The sequence below is a fragment of the Pan troglodytes genome, chromosome 16 (assembly GCF_028858775.2).
Source record: "Pan troglodytes isolate AG18354 chromosome 16, NHGRI_mPanTro3-v2.0_pri, whole genome shotgun sequence".
In the NCBI taxonomy this organism is placed as follows: domain Eukaryota; kingdom Metazoa; phylum Chordata; class Mammalia; order Primates; family Hominidae; genus Pan; species Pan troglodytes.
Window position 1 is genome coordinate 55,831,503 of NC_072414.2, and position 23,380 is coordinate 55,854,882.

General features: G+C 44.3%; 1 protein-coding gene across 2 annotated transcripts in view; it reads right to left on the reverse strand.

The window, feature by feature from the left end:
* Nucleotides 1-23,380, reverse strand: part of HERC1 (HECT and RLD domain containing E3 ubiquitin protein ligase family member 1) — a 285,017-nt gene that overhangs the window by 231,144 nt on the left and 30,493 nt on the right. Inside the window, exon 1 of one of the 2 annotated variants that reach the window (XM_054667632.1) lies at nucleotides 10,059-10,081. The exons of the other annotated variant lie outside the window; for it this stretch is intronic. The gene's annotated coding sequence lies outside the window, so the exon portion shown is untranslated. Of the gene's footprint in view, nucleotides 1-10,058; nucleotides 10,082-23,380 lie in introns of those variants that run through there. 2 annotated transcript variants of the gene reach the window in all.

The following is a 23,380-nucleotide window of genomic DNA, read 5'->3' on the forward strand; positions in this document are numbered from 1 at the left end:
ACACAATACTCTGGGGCAGACACAGACGAACATTTTCTCACTCAGCAGCAGGGAATGGAATGTTGATGCTGGGGAAAGAAAATGAAGCTACAGGGGGAAAAGCCTACTATGTAGGGAGAAGGGAACTAACAATTACAGAGTGCTATCCATGCCAGACACTGTGGTAGCACATTGAGAAGAAGATGAACTAGGCACATCTTTGTTCTGGAAAGAAAATAATAAGAAGCTTATATAAATAATTTTACCTTTTTTCCACACTCTGTCAAGCCTCAGGATATATAAATAATCATAACACAAGTTAGAAAGCTGTGAGCACAACAAGAAGTATGTATCCCTTTTTCTCCTTTCAAAAAAGGACTGGGGGGCTTAGACAAGGTATAGTTAAATTATAGCAGGTTGGATCAGGGACAGTTAATGAGAAATGGGTTTTTTTGTTTGTTTGTTTTTGGCTTTTCTTGAGACAGAGTCTCGCTCTGTTACCCAGCCTGGAGTGCAGTGGCGCTATCTTGGCTCACTGCAACCTTCGCCTCCGAAGTTCAAGCGATTCTCCTGCCTCAGCCTCCCAAGTAGCTGAGATTATAATGCACCACCAGGCCCGGCTAATTTTTTTTGTATTTTTAGTAGAGACGGGGTTTCACCATGTTGGCCAGCCTGGTCTTGAGCCCCTGACCTCAAATGATCCACTTGTCTCGGCCTCCCAGAGTGCTGGGATTACAGGTGTGCACCCAGCCAGAAATGGGTTCTTAAAGGTTGAGTGGTTAAATTTGGATAGTGGGAATAGGGCACATTCTAGGCACAAGAAACAGGATAAGCAAAAGTGTTCTCAGGATCAGCAGGCCGTCCAGTTTAGTTGTAGCTCTGTGGTGCTTATGTTTTCCAAGACTCTTGGTTGCAAGTGACAGAAACCCAACCTGAACTTGCTTAGGCAAAAGTGAAGAAGAATCGGCTGAAGAGATCCAAAAAAGTGTTTAAATGTCAAGGTAGGATAGGGCAATGAACCAAGGCTTCAGGAACTTCTGGAGTCAGGAACTCTCTTGCTTCTTTGCTCACCTTGCTGCCTGGGTTTCAATTTATCTTAACACAGACTGGCTTCCTTCATATAGCTGGATATATGGCACCCCTTAGCTTTACGTCTTACCATTTCCACCCCTAGAATGGGAATAACGTTCTTAAGTTTGAAAAAAATCCTGTGGGAAGAATGCTAATTGGCCAGGCTCGGATCAGTGCCCATCCTTAGACCAATCCCGGGGGGCCCAAGGGAGGGGCAGAGCATAGTAAAAGAGAAAATGGGTGATGGGGTCTGGAAAGCAGTCTTGTGAGGCTGTGTTCGGAGAATTGATAAGGACTGAAAGATTGCAACTTTACAAGAAGCATATCAACAGGGGAGGAAACATGTTGGCCCAAAATTATGGTAACATTTGCTGCACTACCAAGTTAAAATGAGGTTGAAAATTTTATGGCATTGTTCAAATTATTAATGTTTTGTCATTTCAGTCAAGATATGAAACATAGTGGATCTTTCACACTGGCTTAATGACAGTAGGACCTGGAATCCTTCCGTTATCTAGCCAGATGACTTTAGGTGAACATCTTAACCAACCTGAGCCTCAATTTCCTCATTGAAAAATAATACTAATAATTATAGCTAACATCTATTGAATCTTGGTGTTCTAAGCACTTTTCAAATATTTAATCTTCAAAACAAACCTATAAGGCTCTATAAATCTGATACAATAATCCCCATTCACAAGGTTATTATAAAGATTAAAACCCACGTAAGGTGCGTGGCCTGGGCTGGGCATGGTGGTTCACGCCTGTAATCCCAGCACTTTGGGAGGCCGAGGTGGGTGGATCACTTGAGGTCAGGAGTTCGAGACCATCCTGGCCAACATGGTGAAACCCTGTCTCTACTAAAAATACAAAAAGCCAGGCATGGTGGCAGGCCCCTGTAATCCCAGCTACTCAGGAGGCTGAGGCAGGAGAATCGCTTGAACCCAGGAGGTGGAGGTTGCAGTGAGCCGAGATCACGCCATTGCACTCCAGCCTGAGCAGCAATGGTGAAACTCTATCTCAAAAAAACAAAACAGATGCATAGACCAATTGCCTGGCTTACAGCCAGCCCTGAATACATCATAATTTTTAATGATCTGTTGTCCAAAAAAGGAAACTCTCTGCATTTCCTGATTGCCTCGGGAACCAAAAGCTTTGAAAAAACAAAAACAACAAACGGAAGGAAAAGACTCTAGACTCTGTGACTCCTTATCTCTGACATAGAAGCGGGTAGATAGGGTAGGACTTAATAGGGACTAAAATAAGTCACGAGGAGAGCTACTAAAAAACAAACAGAAAGTAGGAAATTGAGAAGTGTGATAGTAGAATGTCAAGCAAATGAGAGTGGCCAACGTTTTGGTTCTTTTTCCTTGCAGGATAGAACTTTCCAAAAAATGCCCATCTGTAAAGCTGAGCCATTTAAAGTTATCATGTCTTTGACCTGAATGCTGTCAAACAACTCAGATTATTCAACCAAGGACAGGAACTAACACTCATTGGCAAAATCCATTGTGTTTGGGCTCTGTGCTGAGCCCTTTATACACAGCTGACCCTTGAACAATACAAGGGCTGGGGGACTAACCACACCCTACCCCTGCAGTCAAAAATTAATGTATAACTTTTGATTCCCCCAAAACTTAAGTACTAATATCCTACTGTTGACCAGAAGCCCTACTAATAACATTAAACAGTCTATTAATATGTATTTTATATGTTATGTGTATTATATACTGTATTCTTACAATGAAGCAAGCTAGAGAAAAGAAAACATGATAAAGATAATTATAAGGAGGCTGGGCACAGTGGCTCATACCTGTCATCCCAGCACTTTGTGGGGCTGGGACAGGGGATCACTTGAGGCCAAGAATTCAAGACCAGTCTAGGCAGCATAGCAAGACAATGACTTTACAAAAAAATTTAAAAATTAGCTGAGTGTGGTGGCGCACACCTATAGTCCCAGCTACTCGGGAGGCTGAGGCGGAAGGATTGCTTGAGCCCAGGAGTTTGAGGCTGTAGTGAGCTATGATTGCACCACTGCACTCTAGCCTGGGTGACAGAGTGACACTCTGTCTCTAAAAAAAAGAAAGAAAAAATAAATGACTTTCTGCAGGTCACCAGCTAGTAAGTAGCAAGGCTGGGATTCAAACACAAGTCTGTCTCACTTCAAAGCCTAGGATACAAAACAAGTCCTACTTCCTTACCAGAGTGAGATATTCAAGGCATGAGTACTACCAAAATCTGAGAAAACTGATGAAAGAATAGGCCCTTCCTAACCTGTCTTTCTCCTACTCTTTCTCCTGTGTTCATCCCCCTTACACACCACCTCCTGGCTGCCCAGGTCTGGAGATTTTCCCCAAGGACTATCTTCTCATCAAAATGTATCTGTCCTGTTCTACTCTTCACCATAGTGACATTGCATTGTAAAGAATTGATGTGCCCTTCCCTCTAGTTCACACATTTTTGCATTCTAAGTTGGACTTCCTGGGAGTATTGAACAATATTAAGAAATAATTCAAAAGATGGAAATTTCAGAACCTGGAAAAGGGACATGGATAAAATCAAAGCTGTTTACAGAAAAGTAGGCCTCTGAGAGTTCACCATTTTGTACCATGTAGATCTTCACAAACGTACACACACACACACAGCCAGCTGTGAGTTCCCTGAGAGCTGAACCTGGGGCTGTCTTGTTCAGTGCCTGGAAATCAATAAATATATAATGAATCAATGATATCTGAAATACACAACTGCACTTTATTTTCCCTGGGCCTCAGACTAACCCAGCACATGCGCCAATTGTTCCAGGTGACAGGATTTGTATTCATCTTTAGCAAAACACCGCTTCCTACCCCTCTCTTAGTGAGCCCTGCTGACCCTCCAAAAAGGTCAGAAAGAACCAAGCCTCAGTGAATGACAATGACCCCCATCATTGTGAAATATGGAATAAAGCTTTCAAGAGCACTGAGAGAATGAAGACGAACAGGTTTGCCTGTGTGTGGTAGTGAATGCGAGTTACTGCAGACAGTTAAAGCAATCACCAAAAACCCAGCAAAACCAGCAGTTCCTTGAGAAACATTCACTAGCCTTGTGAGGATCTACAGATATGTAGATGGACTCTCTTGGTTGCAAAGGGGGAACATTACTGATTCACATCACTGGAAATTCCATGATATATCCAGCTTCAGAAATGGCTGGATGCCGATAATCAAAGATCATCATGGACTTTATGTCTCATACTATATCTCTAGGCACTACATTCCTTTGGAATGGCTTCATTCCCTAGCAGCTCTCTCTCTCTCTGCATAGAGAAGGATCATGGCACCTAGCAGCTCTAGGCTTATGTTGTCATTAGAATTCTTTTTTTTGCTGGGCGCAGTGGCTCACGCCTGTAATCCCAGCACTTTGGGAGGCCGAGGCGGGTGGATCACGAGGTCAGGAGATCAAGACCATCTTGGCTAACAAGGTGAAACCCCGTCTCTACTAAAAATACGAAAAATTAGCCAGGCGTGGTGGCAGGCGCCTGTAGTCCCAGGTACTTGGGAGGCTGAGGCAGGAGAATGGCATGAACCTGGGAGGCAGAGCTTGCAGTGAGCCGAGACCACGCCACTGCACTCCAGCCTGGGCAACAGAGCGAGACTCTGTCTCAAAAAAAAAAAAAAAAAAAAGAATTCTTGGAACCAACCCAAATGTCCAACAATGATAGACTGGATTAAGAAAATGTGTCACATATACACCATGGAATACTATGCAGCCATAAAAAATGATGAGTTCACATCCTTTGTAGGGACACGGATGAAGCTGGAAACCATCATTCTCAGCAAACTATTGCAAGGACAAAAAAACAAACACCGCATGTTCTCACTCATAGGTGGGAATTGAACAATGAGAACACTTGGACACAGGAAGGGGAACATCACACACCGGGGCCTGTTGTGGGGTGAGGGGAGGGGGGACGGATAGCATTAGGAGATATACCGAATGTAAATGACGAGTTAATGGGTGCAGCACACCAGCATGGCACATGTATACATATGTAACAAACCTGCACGTTGTGCACATGTACCCTAGAACTTAAAGTATAATAAAAATATTTTTTAAAAAACTATAAAATAAAACACAATTTCAAAAAAAAAAAAAAAAAACAAGCTGGGCACAGTGACTCATACCTGTAATCCCAGGACTTCAGGAGGTGGAGGTGGGAGGATTGCTTCAGCCCAGGAGTTCAAGACCACCCTGGGCAACATAGTGAGACCCTGTCTCTACAAAAAATAAAATATTAGCTAGACATGGTGGCATGTGCCTCCAGTCACAGCTTCTTGGGAGGCTGAGGTGGAAGGATCACTTGAGCCCAGTAGGTCGAGCTGCAGTGGGCCATGATCGTGCCACTGCACTCCAGCCTGGAAGACAGACCAAGCCCCTGTATCAAAAAATTAATTAACTAATTTTTTAAAAGCCCACCCAAAACAGGACCGTGGTAGCCCATGCCTATAATCCCAGCACTTTGGGAGGCCAAGGTGGGCAGATTGCCTGAAGTCAGGAGTTCGAGACCAGCCTGGCCAACATGGTGAAACCTTGTCTTTACTAAATTACCAATTTACTGTATTAGTCTGTTTTCACGCTGCTGATAAATACAAAAATTAGCCAGATGCGGTGGTGGATGCCTGTAATCTCAGCTACTCGGTAGGCTGAGGCAGGAGAATCGCTTGAACCCAGGAGGCAGAGGTTGCAGTGAGCCAAGTTCACAGCACTGCACTCCAGCCTGCACAACAGAGTGAGACTCCGTCTCAAAAATAAATAAATGAACAAACCCGCCCAAAACAAATGCATAGCTCATCTAAAGTGAAGATTCTTGTCACCACCAGGTCAAGAAATAGAATATCTTGCAACCTACCCCAGAAGTCCCATCCATGAACCCCTTCCCAATTGCAACCCTCCTCATATCCTGATTTTTGTATTAATCACCCAAATGTGCATTATTAAACTAGGGTTTAGTCTTTCCCATTCCTCTCCAAGCTAATATGTCCCTAAGCTTCCTTCAACCCATATCTTCCCGTCTAATATGGTTTCCCCTCTAATTGGTTCTGTGTCCCCACCCAAATATCACCTTGAATTATACTCCCATAATTCCCACTTGTTGCGGGAGGGACCTGGTGGGAGATAATTCGAATTGTGGGGGTGGTTTCCCCCATACTGTTCTCATGGTAGTGAATAAGTCTCACGAGATCTGATGGTTCTATAAGGAGTTTTTGTTTTTGCATCTTCCTCATTTTCTCTTGCCACTGCCATGTAAGAAGTGCCTTTAACCTCTCACCATGATTCTGAGGCCTCTGCAGCCATGTGGAACTGAAAGTCCAATTAAACCTCTTTTTCTTCCCAGGCTCGGGTATGTCTTTATCAGCCATGTGAAAGCAGACTAATACAGTAAGTTGGTATGAGTATAGTGGGGTGTTGCTGAAAAGATACCCAAAAATGTGGAAGTGACTTTGAAACTGGGTATCAGGCAGAGGGTAGAACAGTTTGGAGGGCTCGGAAGAAGACAGGAAAATGTGGGAAAGTTTGGAATCTGCTAGAGACTTGTTGAATGGCTTTGACAAAAATGCTGATAGTGATATGAACAATCAGGTCCAGGCTGAGGTGGTCTCAGATGGAGATGAGAAACTTTTTGGGAACTGGAGCAAAGGTGACTCTCGTTACGTTTTTAGCAAAAAGACGGGCAGCATTTTGCCCCTGCCCTAGAGATTTGTGGAACTTTGAACTTGAGAGAGATGATTTAGGGTATCTGGTAGAAGAAATTTCTAAGCAGCAAAACATTCAAGAGGTGACTTGGGTGCTGTTAAAGGCATTCCATCTTATAAGGAAAACAGAATAAAAGTTCAGAAAATTTGCAGCCTGATGACGCAGTAGAAAAGAAAAACCCATTTTTTGAAGAGAAATTCAAGCTGGCTACAGAAATTTGCATAAGTAACAAGGAGCCGAATGTTAATCCCCAAGATAATGGGGAAATGTCTCCATGGCATCTTCACGGCAGCCCCTCCCATCACAGACTCAGAAGCCTAAGAGGAAAAAATGGTTTTGTGTGCCAGCCCCAAGATCTCCATGCTGTGTGCAGCCAAGGGACTTGGTGCCCTGAGTCCCAGCCACTCTAGCTATTGCTAAAAGGGGGCAGGATACAGCTTGGCCCATGGTTTCAGAGGGTGCAAGCCCCAAACCTTGGCAGCTTCAACATGATGTTGAGTCTGTGAGTGCATAGAAGTCAAGAATTGAGGTTTGGAAACCTCCACCTAGATTTCAGAAGATGTATGGAAATGCCTGGATGCCCAGGTAGAGGTTTGCTGCAGGGGCGGGGCCCTCATGGAGAACCTCTGATACGGCAGTGCACAAGGGAAGTGTGGGGTCGGAGCCCCCACACAGAGTCCCTACTGGGGCACTGCCTAGTGGAGCTGTAAGAAGAGGGCCAACATCCTCCAGACCCCAGAATGGTAGATCCACTGACAGCTTGCACCGTGTGCCTGGGAAAGCCGCAGACACTCAACACCAGCCTGTGAAAGCAGCCAGGAGGGGAGCTATACCCTGCAAAGTCACAGGGGTGGAGCTGCCCAAGACTATGGGAATCTACCTCTTGCATCTGTGTAACCTGGATGTGAGACATGGAGTCAAAGGAGATCACTTTGGAGCTTTAGAATTTGACTGCCCTGCTGGATTTTGGACTTGCATGAGCCCTGTAACCCCTTTGTTTTGGCTAATTTCTCCATTTGGAATGGCTGTGTTTACCCAATACCTGTACCCCCATTGTATCTAATAAGTAATTAGCTTGCTTTTGATTTTATAGGCTCATAGGCAGAAGGGACTTGCCTTGTCTCAGATGGACTTGGGAATGTGGACTTTTTGGTTAATGCTGAAATGAGTTAAGACTTTAGGGGACTGTTGGGAAGGTATGATTGGTTTTGAAATGTGAAGACATGAAATTTGGAGGAGCCAGGGGTGGAATGATATGGTTTGGCTCTGTGTCCCCACCCAAATCTCATCTTGAATTGTATTCCCATGATTCCCACATGTTGTGGGAGGGAACCTGTGGGAGATAATTTGAATCATGGGGGCGGTTTCCCCCATACAGTTCTCATGGTAGTGAATAAGTCTCATGAGATCTGATGCTTTTATCAGGGGTTTCCGCTTTTGCATCTTTCTCATTCTCACTTGCTGCCACCATGTAAGCGTGCCTTTTGGCCGGGTGCGGTGGCTCACACCTGTAATCCCAGCACTTTGGGAGGCTGAGGCAGGCGGATCACAAAGTCAGGAGTTCCAGACCAGCCTGGCCAACATGGTGAAACCGCGTCTCTGCAAAAATACAAAAATTAGCTGGGTGTGGTGGCACATGCCTGTAGTTCCAGCTACTCAGGAGGCTGAGGCAGGAGAATCGCTTGAACCTGGGAGGTGGAGGTCGCAGTGAGCCAAGTTCGTGTCACTGCACTCCAGCCTGATGAAGAGCAAGACTCTGTCTAAAAAAAAAAAAAAGTGTCTTTTCCTTCCTGCCATGATTCTGAGGCTTCCCCAGCCATGTGGAACTGTAAGTCCAATTAAACCTCTTTTTCTTCCCAGTCTCGGGTATGTCTTTATCAGCAGCATGAAAACACACTAACACACCCTCTATCCCTTTTCTTTACCCAATCTTTTAAAGAATCCTTTTGACCTGCACAGCTTCCCATGGTCTAGATTTTGCTGATTGCATATTCCTGGTGCAGTTCAACCAGTTTTTCTGTCACCCATATTTCCTGCCATCTACAGCTGTATCCAAGGACTGGATTAAACTCAGGTTTGGTCCTTTGACAACAGAGTAAGAGATATTAGGTAAGTCCATAGCAAACACACATGCCTGGTTATCTCCCTTTTTATGATGATAACATCCATGTTAACATGTTATAGTGCCTAATGCCCATATCTATTAATTCACTGAGGGTTGTTAAATGATGATATTCTCATTCAAGGGTTGGCAAACTATGGCCTGCAGGCCAAATCTGTCAAACTTCCCCTGTTTCTATAAGTAAAATGTTGTGGTCAGGAAGCAACAGTCAGGCATGGAAAGCCAAGATCTAAGGTCTAGTCTCTGGAAACACCAGGCTGCTGGTCCCCTCTGAGGTCATGCCATCTCCCTGGGATTAGTCAGGTTAGAGTACAGGACCCCAAAGTCACAGAATCTACAGACTTCTATCTCCTCTTGTCTCAAGGACTCTCTCTTTACTTTCATGGCTTGAGCCTACCCTATCTTAGAACATCTAACCTCTCCCCCTTCCCCCATCATAATCCCCTCAAAGAGCTCCAACTTTTAGAAACATAACCCAGGAGAGCAAGCCACCTTAGGTGACCTCTTCTCTCAGCCCTACAGGTCAAACTTCCTCTGAGGCAGGAAACTTAAAAGCTTGCATACCTTTTCAGAAAACAAGGGGGAAACCCCAAGAATAACTAACTAAATAAATGGCTGTTATCCTTTCTAATTCTTTTTTTTTTTTTCTTTTGAGACTGAGTCTTGCTCTGTCACCCAGGCTGGAGTGCAGTGTCGTGATCTTGATTCACTGTAACCTCCGCCTCCTGGGTTCAAGTGATTCCCATGCCTCAGCCTCCCCAGTAGCTGGGATTACAGGTGCACACCACCACACCCGGCTAATTTTTGTATTTTTAGTAAAGACGAGGCTTCACCATGTTGGCCAGGCTGGTCTCGAACTCCTGACCTCAAGTGATCTGCCTGCCTCAGCCTCCCAAAGTGCTGGGATTACAGGCATGAGCCACTGTGCCCGGCCTTTTCTAATTCTTCCACAACAGCAAAGCAAAACACAACATCTCAGTTTCCTGCCACATCTTATTGGCTATCAAATACAGAAAAAAAGGTTATTCTTGAGGGCTTTATCTTTATGAAGGCCACTTTTCTTGCACATGAAAGAAATATCATTTAAATTAGCTGAAGGAAAAACAGGACATCTATTAAAAGGACCAAAAAGGCAGGGCGCAGTGGTTCTCACCTGTAATCCCATGACTTTGGCAGGCTGACGTGGGAGGACTGCTTGAGTCCAGGAGTTCAAGACTAGGCTGGGCAATGTGGTGAGATCCTGTGTTTACTAAAAATTTAAAAATTAGCTGGGTGTGGTGGTACACGCCCGGGAGGCTGGAGTGGGAAGATTGCTTGAGCCCAGGAGGTCAAGGCTGCAGTGAGCTATGATTGTGTCATTACCTTCCAGCCTGAGCAACAGAAATTCTGTCTCAAAATAAAATAAAATAAAATAAGGACCCAAGGACAGGACTGGAATAGCTGCTCTGAGCACTCTGAGACCTTATGGGATCCCAGCCTCTACTCTTCTGTTTTGCATGCTCTCCATTCTCCTTTCTCTGCAAAACATTTCTTCTCGTTTCTCTTTTCCCCTGGCAGAAAATAGCCATCCTGTAGCTCTCAATTCTGTCTTTCAGTTCAAGAGACAGTGGATATTCACTAGTATTTCTCAAGGCCAAAATTTCCAGATGGATAAATCTGATTGTTTCACCCCCAGAGGTTGCAGATATCCCTTGCCCTCAAGTCCTGTTGGCCAGAACTTATTCACGTGGCTACGTCTAGCTGTAAGGGAGGCTGGGTTTCATGGCCTCTAACTGGATGATCATAGGCTCTGTGGCTCTTCCTAAAAGGAAGAAAGGTAAAATGGCTACTGGAGACAGCTGCCTCTGCCACAGTCCATATCAAATGCTTAGTTGTTTAAGACAAAGAATATGGCATCCCCTAGAGATAAGGCCAAAGACAAATGATAGCCTCAACCCATGCTGGGAGCTGTAAGCTATAAAGAGAGAGGAACTGACACCAACAAGAAACAGACCTGATACCTTCTTTTTCTAGGTGAAATTCACAAAAATGGGATTCCCAAGTCAAAGATCATGTGTATTTTAAATTTTAATTCATATGGCCAGATTATTTTCCCACAAGGTTGTAGTAATTTCCATTTCTATCACCTGGCATCTGTTTTACTTGGTGCAGTTCAACGAGTTTTTCTGTCCCCCATATTTCCTACAATCTGCAGCTATATCCAAGGACTGGATTAAACTCAGGTTTGGTCCTTTGACAACAGAATGAGATAGAGCCCTCCAGAATAACCTTTTTTTTTTATGTATTTGATAGCCAGTAAGATGTGGCAACTGTTTTCTCAGTCTTACAAGCATTGTATGTTATCCATCGGTCTTTCAAGTTTTACCAATCTGAAAGATGAAAAAGGTATACATTACCTAACTACAAGTCAGTTTGCAGGATAAACATGTTTCCTGTTTGTTGCTTTACTCATGGCCTCAGGACACACCAATCTATATGTCTTCAACCCACCTCAGTTTGCAAAGCCTGACAGCACAATTCCATCTTTGCCTCGGCAGCTGCACCACTCTCTGTGCATTAATAAAGCCCTTCTGGAAAACAATTTGCCAAAATAAATCATTGTTCTCACCTTTAGTTCAGTGACCCCTCTTCTGGAAATCTATCTGACAGAAATAATCTAACTTATAAAGACAACCATATGCACAAAGATGTTCATTACAGCATTATTTATAACAGAAGAATTTTAAAAGCAATCTAAGTAGCCAACAATATTACACAAGGGTTAGTCAAGCTATGGTATGATGCAATCCTAAATCCATTAAAATGGTAATTATGAAGACTATGGAGTAATATGCAAATTAATCATGATATAAAATATGGATAGATTAGGTATGCATATGTTAATTAATTTGATTTAGCCATATCAAAATGTATATATATTTCAAAACATCATGTTGTGCCTCAACATATCTATGACAAACCCACAGCCAACATCATGAATAGACAAAAGCTAGAAGCACCCCTTTTAAAAACAGAAACAAGGCCAGGTGCTGTGGCTCATGCCTGTAATCCCAGCACTTTGGGAGGCTGAGGCGGCCAGATCACTTGAGGCCAGGGGTTTGAGACTAGCCTGGCCAACATGGCAAAACCCCGTCCCTACTACTAACAATTAGTCAGGTGTGTTCGCACATGCCCGTAATCCTAGCTACTCGGGAGGCTGAGACATTAGAATCTCTTGCATCCTGGAGGCAGAGGTTGCAGTGAGCCTACCATACCCCAGCCTGGGCAATAAAGCAAGACTCTGTCTCATTAAAAAAAAAAAAAAAAAAAAAAAATGGCCGGGCACTGTGGCTCACGCCTGTAATCCCAGCACTTTGGGAGGCTGAGGAGGGCAGATCATCTGAGGTCAGGAGTTCGAGACCAACCTAACCAACGTGGGGAAACCCCGTCTCTACTAAAAATACAAAATTACCAGGGCATGGTGGCGCATGCCTGTAATCCCAGCTACTCAGGAGGCTGAGGCAGGATAGTCACTTGAAACTGGGAGGTGGAGGTTGCAGTGAGCCGAGATTGCGCCGTTGCACTCCAGCCTGGGTGACAAGAGAGAAACTCCGTCTCAAAAAATAAAAAAATAAAAATAAATTAAAAAATAAAAACAAGAACAAGACAAGGATACCCAATATCATCACTCCTATTCAAAATAATACTGGAAGTCCTAGTCAGAGCAATCAGGCAAAAAAGAAATAAATGGCATCCAAATAAAAAAGAAGACAAATGACCTCTCTTTGCTGACGTCATTCTGTACCTAGAAAACCTTAAAGACTCTGCCAAAAGGCTCCTAGATCTGATAAACAACTTCAGTAAAGTTACAGGATACAAAATTGATGTACAAAAATCTTATCATTTTTATACATCAATAACATTCACGCTGAGAGCCACATCAAGAATGCAATGCCATTTACAAGAGCATTAAAAACAAAAAGTAACTAGGAATACATCTAACCAAGGAGGTGAAAGATCTCTACAAGGAGAACTACAAAACAGTTCTGAAAGAAATCAAAGATGACACAAACAAATGGAAAAACATTCCATACTCATGGACTGGAAGACTTAATATCATTAAAATGGCCATACTGCCTAAAGCAATCTACAAATTCAACGCTATTCCTATCAAACTACCAATGTCATTTTTCACAGAATTAGGAAAAACTCTTCTAAAATTCATATGGAACCAAAAAAAGAGCTTGAATAGCCAAAGCAATCCTAAGCAAAAAGAACAAAGCCAAAGGCATCACATTACCTAACTTCAAACTATAAAGCTACAATAATCAAAACAGCATGATACTGGTAGAAAAACAGACACATAGGCCAAACAGAATAGAGAACCCAGAAATAAAGCCATACACTGACAGCATCTGATCTTTGACAAAGTTGACAAAAATAAGCAATGGGAAAGGGATTCCCTATTTGATAAATGATGCTATGATAACTGGCTAGCCATATGCAGAAAAATAAAGCTGGACCCCTGTGTTTCACTGTATACAAAAATTAAATGAAGACGGATTAAATATTTAAATGTAAGATCTCAAACTATAAAAATCCTAGAAGAAAACCTAGGAAATACCATTCTGGACATCAGCCTTGGCAAATAATTTATGGCTAAGTCCTCAAAAGCAATAGCAACAAAAACAAAAATTGACAAAATATTTGCAAAAATAGAGAAAATATTTGCAAATTATGCATCCAACAAAGGACTAATATCCAGATTGTTCTACAGAAAATATACATGCACTCATATGTTCATCGCAGCACAATTCACAATAGCAGAGATATGGAATCAACCTAGGTGCCCATCAACAGTGGACTGGACAAAGAAAATGTGCCAGCAGGTGCAGTGGTTCATGCCTGTACTCTAGGCTTTGGGGAGGTTGAGGTGGGAGGATTGCTTGAGCTCAGGAGTCCACGACCAGCCTGGGCAAGGTGATGAGACACTGTCTCTAAAAAAAAAAAAATTAATTAGCCAGGTGTGATGGCACACACCTGTAGTCCCAGCTACTTGAGAGGCCAAGGCCAAAGAACCCCTTGAGCCCAGGAGTTTGAGACTGCAGTGAGCTGTAATCAGGCCACAACAGTCCAACCTGGGTAACACAGCAAGACCCTGTCTCCAAAAAGGAAAGAAAATGTGGTACATATACACCATGGAATACTACACAGTCATAAAAAGAATGAAATCATGTCCTTTGCAGCAACGTGGATGAGGCTGGAGGCCATTATCCTAAAGGAATTAATGCAGGAACAGAAAACCAAATATCACATGTTCTCACTTATAAGTGGGAGCTAAACATTGGGTACATATGGACATAAAAATGGGAACATAGACACTGGGGCTACTAGAGGGGGGAAAAGGGGGAGGAACGAGGACTGAAAAACTGCCTGTTGGGTACTATGCTGGCTACCTGGGTGATGAGATCATTCATATGCCTAATCTCAGCATCATGCAATATACCCATGTAACAAATCTGCACATGTACCCTGTGAATCTAAAATAAAAGTTGTGGGCCGGGCACGGTGGCTTATGCCTGTAATCCCAGCACTTTAGGAGGCCAAGGTGGGCGGATCACTTGAGGTTAGGAGTTCGAGACCAGTCTGGCCAAAATGGCAAAATCCCATCTCTGCTAAAAATACAAAAATTAGCTGGGCGTGGTGGCGTGCACCTGTAATCCCAGCTACTCGGGAGGCGGAGGTTGCAATGAGCCAAGATAGCGCCACTGCACTCCAGCCTGGGTGACAGAGCAAGACTCTGTCTCAAAATATAAAATAAAATAGTTGAAATTATTTTTACAAAATTGTGTTTGTAAATACATATGACTTTTGTTCAATTAAAACATAATAAATGTTAAATAAAATAAAAATGGATTGAGGATAGCTTCTGCTTTTGCATGCCTTTAAGGAATTGCTCTCTTTCTGGCTGTGTGGCACTATTCCTCCTAGTCCCTGACTGCAGGAGTGGGTATGTGACACAGGCCTGGAGAATCACGTTACCCTGTCATAACAAACTTAATAGCTTAAAACAACAAACATTTTTTATCTTACATTTCTGGGAAGTCAGAAGTTTGAAATAGGTCTATATGGACTGAAGTCAAGGTGTTGGCTGAGCTGTGTTCCTTCTGGAGGATCTAGGGGACACTGTTTCCTTTTCAGTTTCTAAAAGTTGCCTCCATTTCTTGGCTCATAGCCTGTTCCTCCATCTTCAAAGCCAGGAGCACAGCATTTTCAAACCGCTCTCTCACCCTGACTCTCCTAACCTGCCTTTTATAAGGACCTTTGTGATTCTGCTCAGCCCACTGGAGAATCCAGAATACTCTCCCCATCTGAAAATCCTTAACTTAATCATATCTGCAAAGCCCTCTTTGCCATGCAAGGTAACATATTCACAGGGGCCAGGGATTAAGACAAGGCAATCTTTCAAAGGTCATCATTCTGCCTCCCACACAAGTTATATAACTACAAAATTTAAGACTTGGAACATGTACAAAAACGTTACCCGCAATTTATCCATCACCCTAAACACAATCACTAATGATATCTTTCTTGAGTCCTTCCAATCTTTTTTCTGTTTACAGTTGTTCACACAGTTACAATTATACCATTTTGTATTCAACTTTTTCACTTGATACATACCACACACCATTCCTATGCCTTTATGATACTCATTAGCAATGGCTGCATAATATGCCACTGAGTGGATATGTTGTCACTTATTTAACCAACTCCCTGTTGTTAGACCTTTAGGTTGACATGTAGGTTTCCATCTTTTCACTCTTATACATAACGAGCCAATGAACAAATACATGCATACAGCTCTTTCTAAATATGTGGATTATTTCTTTAGAATAGATTATCAGAGGTGGGATTACCAAACCTAAAGAAATAAACAGTTTGATGTGAACAGCCAAATTATATCCCCAAAGATTGCAGTGATTTCACTCCCACCTGTGATAAAGGAGAATGCCTAATTCACTACCCCCCATCAGTTGTTGTCACTCCAGGGGAGTGAATTCAAAGCCCTTGCCAAATGTCATTTGACTCATTCTCTATATCCTGTTTGTACTCAGGCATCTTGTCCCAAGTTATGACATTTACGGTAAACCTGAAGTGTCACGATTTCTCAGGTATGTTTTCATCACTCAGAACTGAATTAGCCAGTCAACTAAGTCAACATTTCATCCAAAGATATGTAAAGTTAGAAACCAACTTTCCAGCAGTGATTTTGATTTATTTATTTATTTTTTTAATTTTGAGACAGAGTCTCGCTCTGTCGCCCAGGCTGGAGTATAGTGGCATGATCTCAGCTCACTGCAACATCCACCTCCCGGGTTCAAGCGATTCTCCTTCCTCAGCCTCCCCAAGTAGCTGGGATTACAGATGCGCATCACCAGGCCTAGCCATTTTTGTGTTTTTTAGTAGAGATGGGGTTTCACCATGTTGGCCAGGCTGGTCTCGAACTCCTGACTTTGTGATCCGCCCACCTTGGCCTCCCAAAGTGCTGGGATTACAGGTGTGAACCATCACACCTGGCCTCTTTTATTTCTTTTAATTTTATTTATTTATTTATTTTTTGAGACAGTTTTGCTCTTGTTGCTCAGGCTGGAGTGCAATGGTGCAATCTCAGCTCCCTGCAACCTCCACCTCCCGGGTTCAAGTGATTCTCCTGTCTCAGCCTCCTGAGTAGCTGAGATTACAGGTGCCTGCCACTACATCTGGCTAATTTTTGTATTTTTAGTAGAGATGGGGTTTCACCATGTCGGCCAGGCTGGTTTTGAACTCCTGACCTCAGGTGATCTGCCTGCCTTGGCCTCCCAAAATGCTGGGATTACAGGCATGAGCCACTGTGCTTGGCCTCTCTTATGGTTTCGTATAATAAACAGCACCAATCCCTGCCACAACAGCTGTGGAGCACACCTGGAACATGTCAACATGTCTTCCTTGTTTGTAGAACTGTGCCCAGCTGAACCCACCTGGTTGATCCTTAAGCTGCTCACCCTCCTGAACTCTGAAAGGGAAAGGGTCCTAACTTCCCAGACCTTGCCAAGCATGCAGCCTCAGGCCACTATGACAACACAGAGAGGTAAAGCCACATTAGCATCTAGACTTGTGGCTGCCTCTGGTCCTAAGTTAAAGCTATGCTCTGAAAATGGTAACATCACAATAGCGCTAACAGCAATGACCCACATCTACTGAGTAATGGTTAAAGTACAGGCATTGTGCTCGGTATGATTATATGGATCATCTCATTTCTCCTTACAAGAACTCTAGAAGGTATCTGCTACAAAACCATTTTAAAATGAGGAAATTGAGCCTCAGAAAAGTTAAGGAATTTGCCCAAGGCCACACAGCTAACAAGTAGCAAAACCAGGATGTGAGGCCAGATGCTATCTGACTCCAGAGGAGAATTCTTAACAACATATTAGGTGGTGTTGCTGCTAAAAATATCTGCAGCATATTGTCTTAGTGTGTTACTCATCAAAACCCAGAGTCTTAGGGAAAAGCAACCTGGTGCCTTTCTGTACATTCAAAGAAAAGCAGCAGGGTAGGCCCCTAAACAACAGTGAGGCCTTGGAAAAGAATCACAGAAATAATGAAGAGGCGTTTGTATCTTGTCCACACATTCTTTTGCTGTCTGATTCGCCTTCTCAACTGGGAAATACAATGAGGACATGTATGTGTACTGGGTTCAGGATCCTGGTTTGTCTCTAAAATCAAAAGGTCAGCACCTTGAATTCTGGGCTATGTCATGTGTCTGCATTTCCACAGCATCCCATAATTCCAGGCCTGGCCTAAGGGCACTGGGCCAGACGGAAGCACAGATGGAAGGCCTTGGTTGGTGATCCTGAGCCAGGGTCTCTTAGCCAGGAGGCTGCACCCCAGACACAGACACTCCAGCAGAAATGTTGAGTGGGTGGATGCAGATGTTACCCTCCTCAGCCTCAAGAGCCCTCAGACCAGGCTTCAGACTCAAAATTCAATCCCAAATAGCAGTGTGAAGTTGTGACCTCCAGACTTTGACCCCTTCTAAGCACATCCTCCCTTATTGTTGCTGCCGTCTCTATTCATCCTTTTTGTGACATCGCCCCTGCTCTTCAGGCATAGATTTGTTTTGTTTAGAGACAGGGTCTCCCTCTGTCGTCCAGGCTGGAGTACAGTGGCACAATCATAGCTCACAGCAACCTCAAACTCCTGGGCTCAAGCAATCCTCCCACCTCAGCTTCTCAAGTAGCTAGGACTACAGATATGTGCTACTATGCCTGACTAATTTTTTCATTTCTATTTTTTTGTAGAGATGGGGTCTTGCTGTGTTGCCTAGGTGGGTCTCCAATTCTTGTGCTCAAGCGATCCTCCTGCCTCAGCCTCCCAAAGTTCTGAGATTACAGGAGTGATTCACTGTGTCTGGCCCCAGGCATAGATATTGTTGTAAATAGCAATAGTAATATTAGCAATAGCTGCAGCAGTAATAGTAGCAGTAGCAGCAGCAACTGCAGTAGTATTGGTAGTAACAGTAGTAGCAATGGTGGAGATGGTGGTAGGAGTAATAATAGCTACCACTACTATTTACTGAGACTTTCCTGTGTTCTAGGACCTATGCTGAGTGCTTTAACTGCATTATTTTATTTCATCTTCACAACCACCTTGGGCAAGGTGGCCGTAACACTCCCATTTTATAGATGAGGCAATGAAGCTCTGAGCTATCACGCAACCTAGCAGAGCTTGGATTTGAATCAGGTCTTTTTGCCTGCAAGACCCACGCTTTTAACTACCATGTTTGCTTCCTTCCTATGGAAAATGTTTTTTGTTTGTTTTTTTGAGACAGGGTCTTGCTCTGTTGCCCAGGCTGGAGTGCAGTGGTACAATCTTGACTCACCGCAACCTCTGCCTCATGGGTTCAGGTGATTCTCGTGCCTCAGCCTCCTGAGTAGCTGGGACTACAGGTGCCTGCCACCATGCCCGGTTGATTTTGTATTTTTAGTAGAGATGGGGTTTCACCATGTTGGCCAGGCTGGTCTTGAACTCCTGACCTCAAGTGACCCACCCTCCTGGGCCTCCCAAAGTGCTGAGATTACACGTGTGAGCCACCATGCCTGGCCTTTTTTTTTGGTCAGCTACCAGGCTGTTGTGTTGGTTGTCATGGGAATGGATCGTAAGTCCTCTATATTAGTTTCCTGTTTTGAAAATGAATTATGACGAATGTAGTAGCTTAAAACAATACAAGTTTATTATCTTGCAGTTCTGGAGGTCAGAAGCCTGAAAAAAAAAATGGGTCTTATGGGGCTAAAAGCAAGGTGTTAGCAGGGCTGCATTCTTTCTGGAGGCCCTAGGGGAGATCCATTCCCTTGCCTTTTCCAGCTTCTGATGTCATCTGCATTCTTTGGCTCATGGCTGCTTCCTCCATTTTTACAAAGAACATCACTCCAACCCCTGCTTCTGTCTTCTTCTCTGCCCTGCCTTTCTTTTATAAGGACTCTAGTGATTGCATTGGGCTCACCTGGCTAATCCGGGATCATCTCCCCATCCCATGATTTCTAATTTAATCACATCTGCAAGACCTCTTTTTGCCATGTAAATTAACATAGGTTCAGGAATTAAGATGTGGACATCTTTGAGGGGCTGTTATTCGATCTACTATACTCACCAAGTGCCAGTTTCCTCAACCAAAAGCCAGGCTACGAGTTGGCCATGGGAGTGAGAAGTGAGACAGGAGGGAAGGCCTACTGAGTGGCACATGCCTACCCTGCCCTCAGATGCTCTGTCACTGGGGTTATGAAACTTGCAGACATGGGGTTGGTCTGCAGAAGGATGTGTCAAGAATAGAGGGCCAGGCTGGGCATGGTAGCTCATGCCTGTAATCTCAACACTTTGGGAGGCTGAGGCGGGCAGATCACTTGAGGTCAGGAGTTCGAGACCAGCCTGGCCAACATGGCGAAACCCCGTCTCTACTAAAAATACCAAAAGAACTAGCCAGGTGTCATGGTGCATGCCTGTAATCCCAGCTACTCAGGAGGCTGAGGCAGGAGAATCACTTGAACCCAGGAAGTAGAGGTTGCAGTGAGCTAAGATGGCCCCACTGCACTCTAGCCTGGGCGACACCAGTGATACATCTCAAAAAAAAAGAAAAGAAAAAGAAAAAAGAAAGAATAGAGGGCCAGAATGAAAGGAGCTAGTTGTTCACCCACAGAATTCAGAGTTGGGCAAAGTTAGAAGCAATGGAGAAGGCATTTAGCAGGCTTTTGTAGGCCACTGTAGGCTTTCCTCACTGCAAGACTTTTGACAGACTGCTAGAATACCTTCTGGAGCAGAAAGCTCACTTCTTCACAAGAGAGCCAAGGCCATTGCTGGCAGCTGTGTTAAAAACTTCTTCCTTAGTTGAAGTCTACTTCCTCAGAAATGCACCCATTGGTCCTATCTCTACAGAGGCTGAACAGCTGCTCCCCCACCCACTGCCTTCCGGAGGTGAGGCTTTCAAGTGTAATGAAATCTTTGAAAGGTGCTTGTACTAAATCAAAGACACCAGCTGCACCCAGGGTGTACCAGCTGCCATCATCCACTGCCACAGGAACAGTGGATCTTCTGGGTGCTTTCAGAGTCCATGAACCAGTGACAATACTAGTCTGGTGCCTGCCACAAACAAACAGGCTCTTTAAAGCAGTGCCCTGGATCAAAGAGCAGAACCAGATCATCCTTGGAAGAAAAGGGCCGAGCAGATTTGGAAACGCGGCCAGATGCCCCAGACTCCTCTCCTTATAGCAGCTGTCAGAATTACAAGAAAGTATCTGTTGATGTCCCTGGTCCCTGTGCCCTGAAAACCTTCCTCCTCACTCTCTGGCCTAGGAGTAGAAATGGTTTCCTGCTGCTGCTGATCTGAGTTGCATCAAACTCTCCAGTGCTTTCTTGATTCTTCCATTGCTTGTGTGATGTCTATTAACATCTTTCTGTTTTAAATACTCAAAGTAGTATTCGTTTTCAGACTAGACATTACTCATGTAGGCTATGTTACCTGTATTACATTACCTATATATGTTACCTTCAGCTGTCATGCTTCAAGCACCCCCTTGCTGTTCTACAAGTGCTAAATTTCCTCCTTTAGCCTAGCTATTCATTTTCCCATTTAACAGCCTTGGTAACTGATTTAGAAAAAATCTCTCTCTCTTTTTTTTAAAGAATCTCTGAAAAGGAAGATAAGGTCTGTGTGATCCACAAAGATCAAGAGTGGGGTCCAGGCCAGGTGCAGTGGCTTATGCCTGTGAACCCAGCACTCTGGGAGGCCAAGACAGGTGGATCACCTGGGGTCAAAAGTTTGAGACCAGCCTGGCCAACATGGTGAAACCCTGTCTCTACTAAAAATACAAAAATTAGTGGCTTGTGCCTATAGTCCCAGCTGCTTGGGAGGCTGAGGCAGGAGAATTGCTTGAACCTGGGAGGCAGAGGTTGCAGTGAGCCAAGATTGCACCACTGCACTCCAGCCTGGGCACAGAGTGAGACTGTCTCAAAGAAAAACAAAAAGTGGGGTCCAGTACCCCTCAATTCAACAAATATTCACTTGGTTCCCAGCATTCATTCATTCATTCGACAAATATCTATTGAGCACTGCTATTTTTCAAGCACTGTTGTAATTGGAGGGATACAGCAGTGAACAAGACAAAGTCTTTGCCTTAATGGAGTTTATATTTAAGTGGGAAGAGATGGACAATGAACAAATAACAAATAAATCTACAGTATATCAGACTGTGATAAGAGCTACAGAGAAAATACAAAGCTGGGTAAAGGAGTGAAGAGTGCCCAGATAGACATTGCTGGGATCACTTGAGGTCAAGAGTTCAAGACCAGCCTGGGCAACATGGTTAAACCCAGTCTCTACTAAAAATACAAAAATTAACTGGGCATGGTGGTATGTGCCTGTAGTCTCAGCTACTTGGGAGGCTGAGGCATGAGAATCGCTTGAACCTGGGAGGCAGAGATTGCAGGGAGCCGAGATTGGGCCACTGCGCTCTAGCCTGGGTGGCAGAGCAAGACCCTATCTCAAAAAAAAAAAAAAAAAAAGTGAGTATAAACAAATGGGGAGGTTTGCGGACTGAACTCTGAACATTCCTGTGTTCAGAGGTTAGGAAATTATGGAAGAACCAGGAGAGGGGACTGAAGAGACAGGGTGTGTGTATGTGTGTGTGTGTGTATGTGTGTGTGTAGCAAGGAGAGAGGAGAGACTGTGAATGATCCTTGGGTAACTGCAGTCCATGTCTGTCTGTATGTCTTGTACCTCTGAGTTTGTGTAGCAGAGGACAGCTACATGGACTTTGAGTCTGCAAGCAAAGTTCCAGGCATGCAGTGAAAGTTCAGTGACCTCCCCAAAAAGGGTCCATAAACTCAGTTCATGGGTCTCTCCAAGAAGCCCCTACAACTTGAGTTCAATGCAGTCCTCAAGAATGTCTTGTTGGACCTGAGTTTATCAGCCTCCCCAGACAGCCTCACAGTTAGAGTCAGTACATTTCCTAAGAACCCCCTGCCTGAATTCAGTGAGCCCCTGCAGCCTAAATTTCGCACATTTCCCAAAAAGGTCCCACAGCCTCAGTTCAGTCACTTCGCTAGGGTGTCCTTAGAATCTGAGTTCTGAGCACTTCTCAAAGGTTCCTGCAGCCTGAGTTCAAAGCATTTTGACCTCCCTGCAGGCTGATTCCCTCTATGTCCTACCCCCAGGAAACCCCTGTGCCTCTAGTCCCCATCACTCCAGGCTCACCCTCAGGCTCTAAGTTACCAAGGCCCAAGGCCAAGAAGGCATGTGAAGCCAGGAGTCTTTTCCTTCAGGGAAGAAAGGACACTAGGTGTCTCTCTCTCTCTCTCTCTCTCTCTCTCTCTCTCTCTCTCTCTCTCTCTCTCTCTCTGTCTCTCTCTCCTTCTTACTCTGACAAAGGCCTCTGCCCCTTGCTGGCAGCCTAGTGTCCCCATCTGCCAAGCCCCTAGGAGACCCTCAGTGGTGGCCACAGGTAGATCAGGGTGCAGACTCAGGATGGTGAGAAAGAAGGATCCCAGGAGAGAAGGGGGCTGAGTCTCCCTGGCAGCTCTGTCTTTCTCCCATTTTTCTTTCTCTCACCTCTGCTGGTAGCAACACCCAGGTCATGCACCCTGAATGGACTCTAGAGTGAATGGGAGGAGCAAAGGGAAAGGGAAGGCATAGAAGGCCAAGGGAGTCCTAAGCTAGGCCAGCATCTTGGCAAGGAGCTGGCAGAGCTCCCCAATGTTAGAGAGCTCGACACCACTCCCCTTGGGAGAATCTCTGATGTTAGAGGGCTCTTTGATACCCCCCAACCCTCAGGAAAAAAAGTTTGGGGCTGGGCGTGCCAAGGGCTCTGGTCCTCAGTCTGCTGCAGAGAGTAGAAAAACATTTATTCAAAACTATTCTCTAACCCCCTCAATGCCAAAAAAGTTTATCCTGATATCAACAGGGACTCT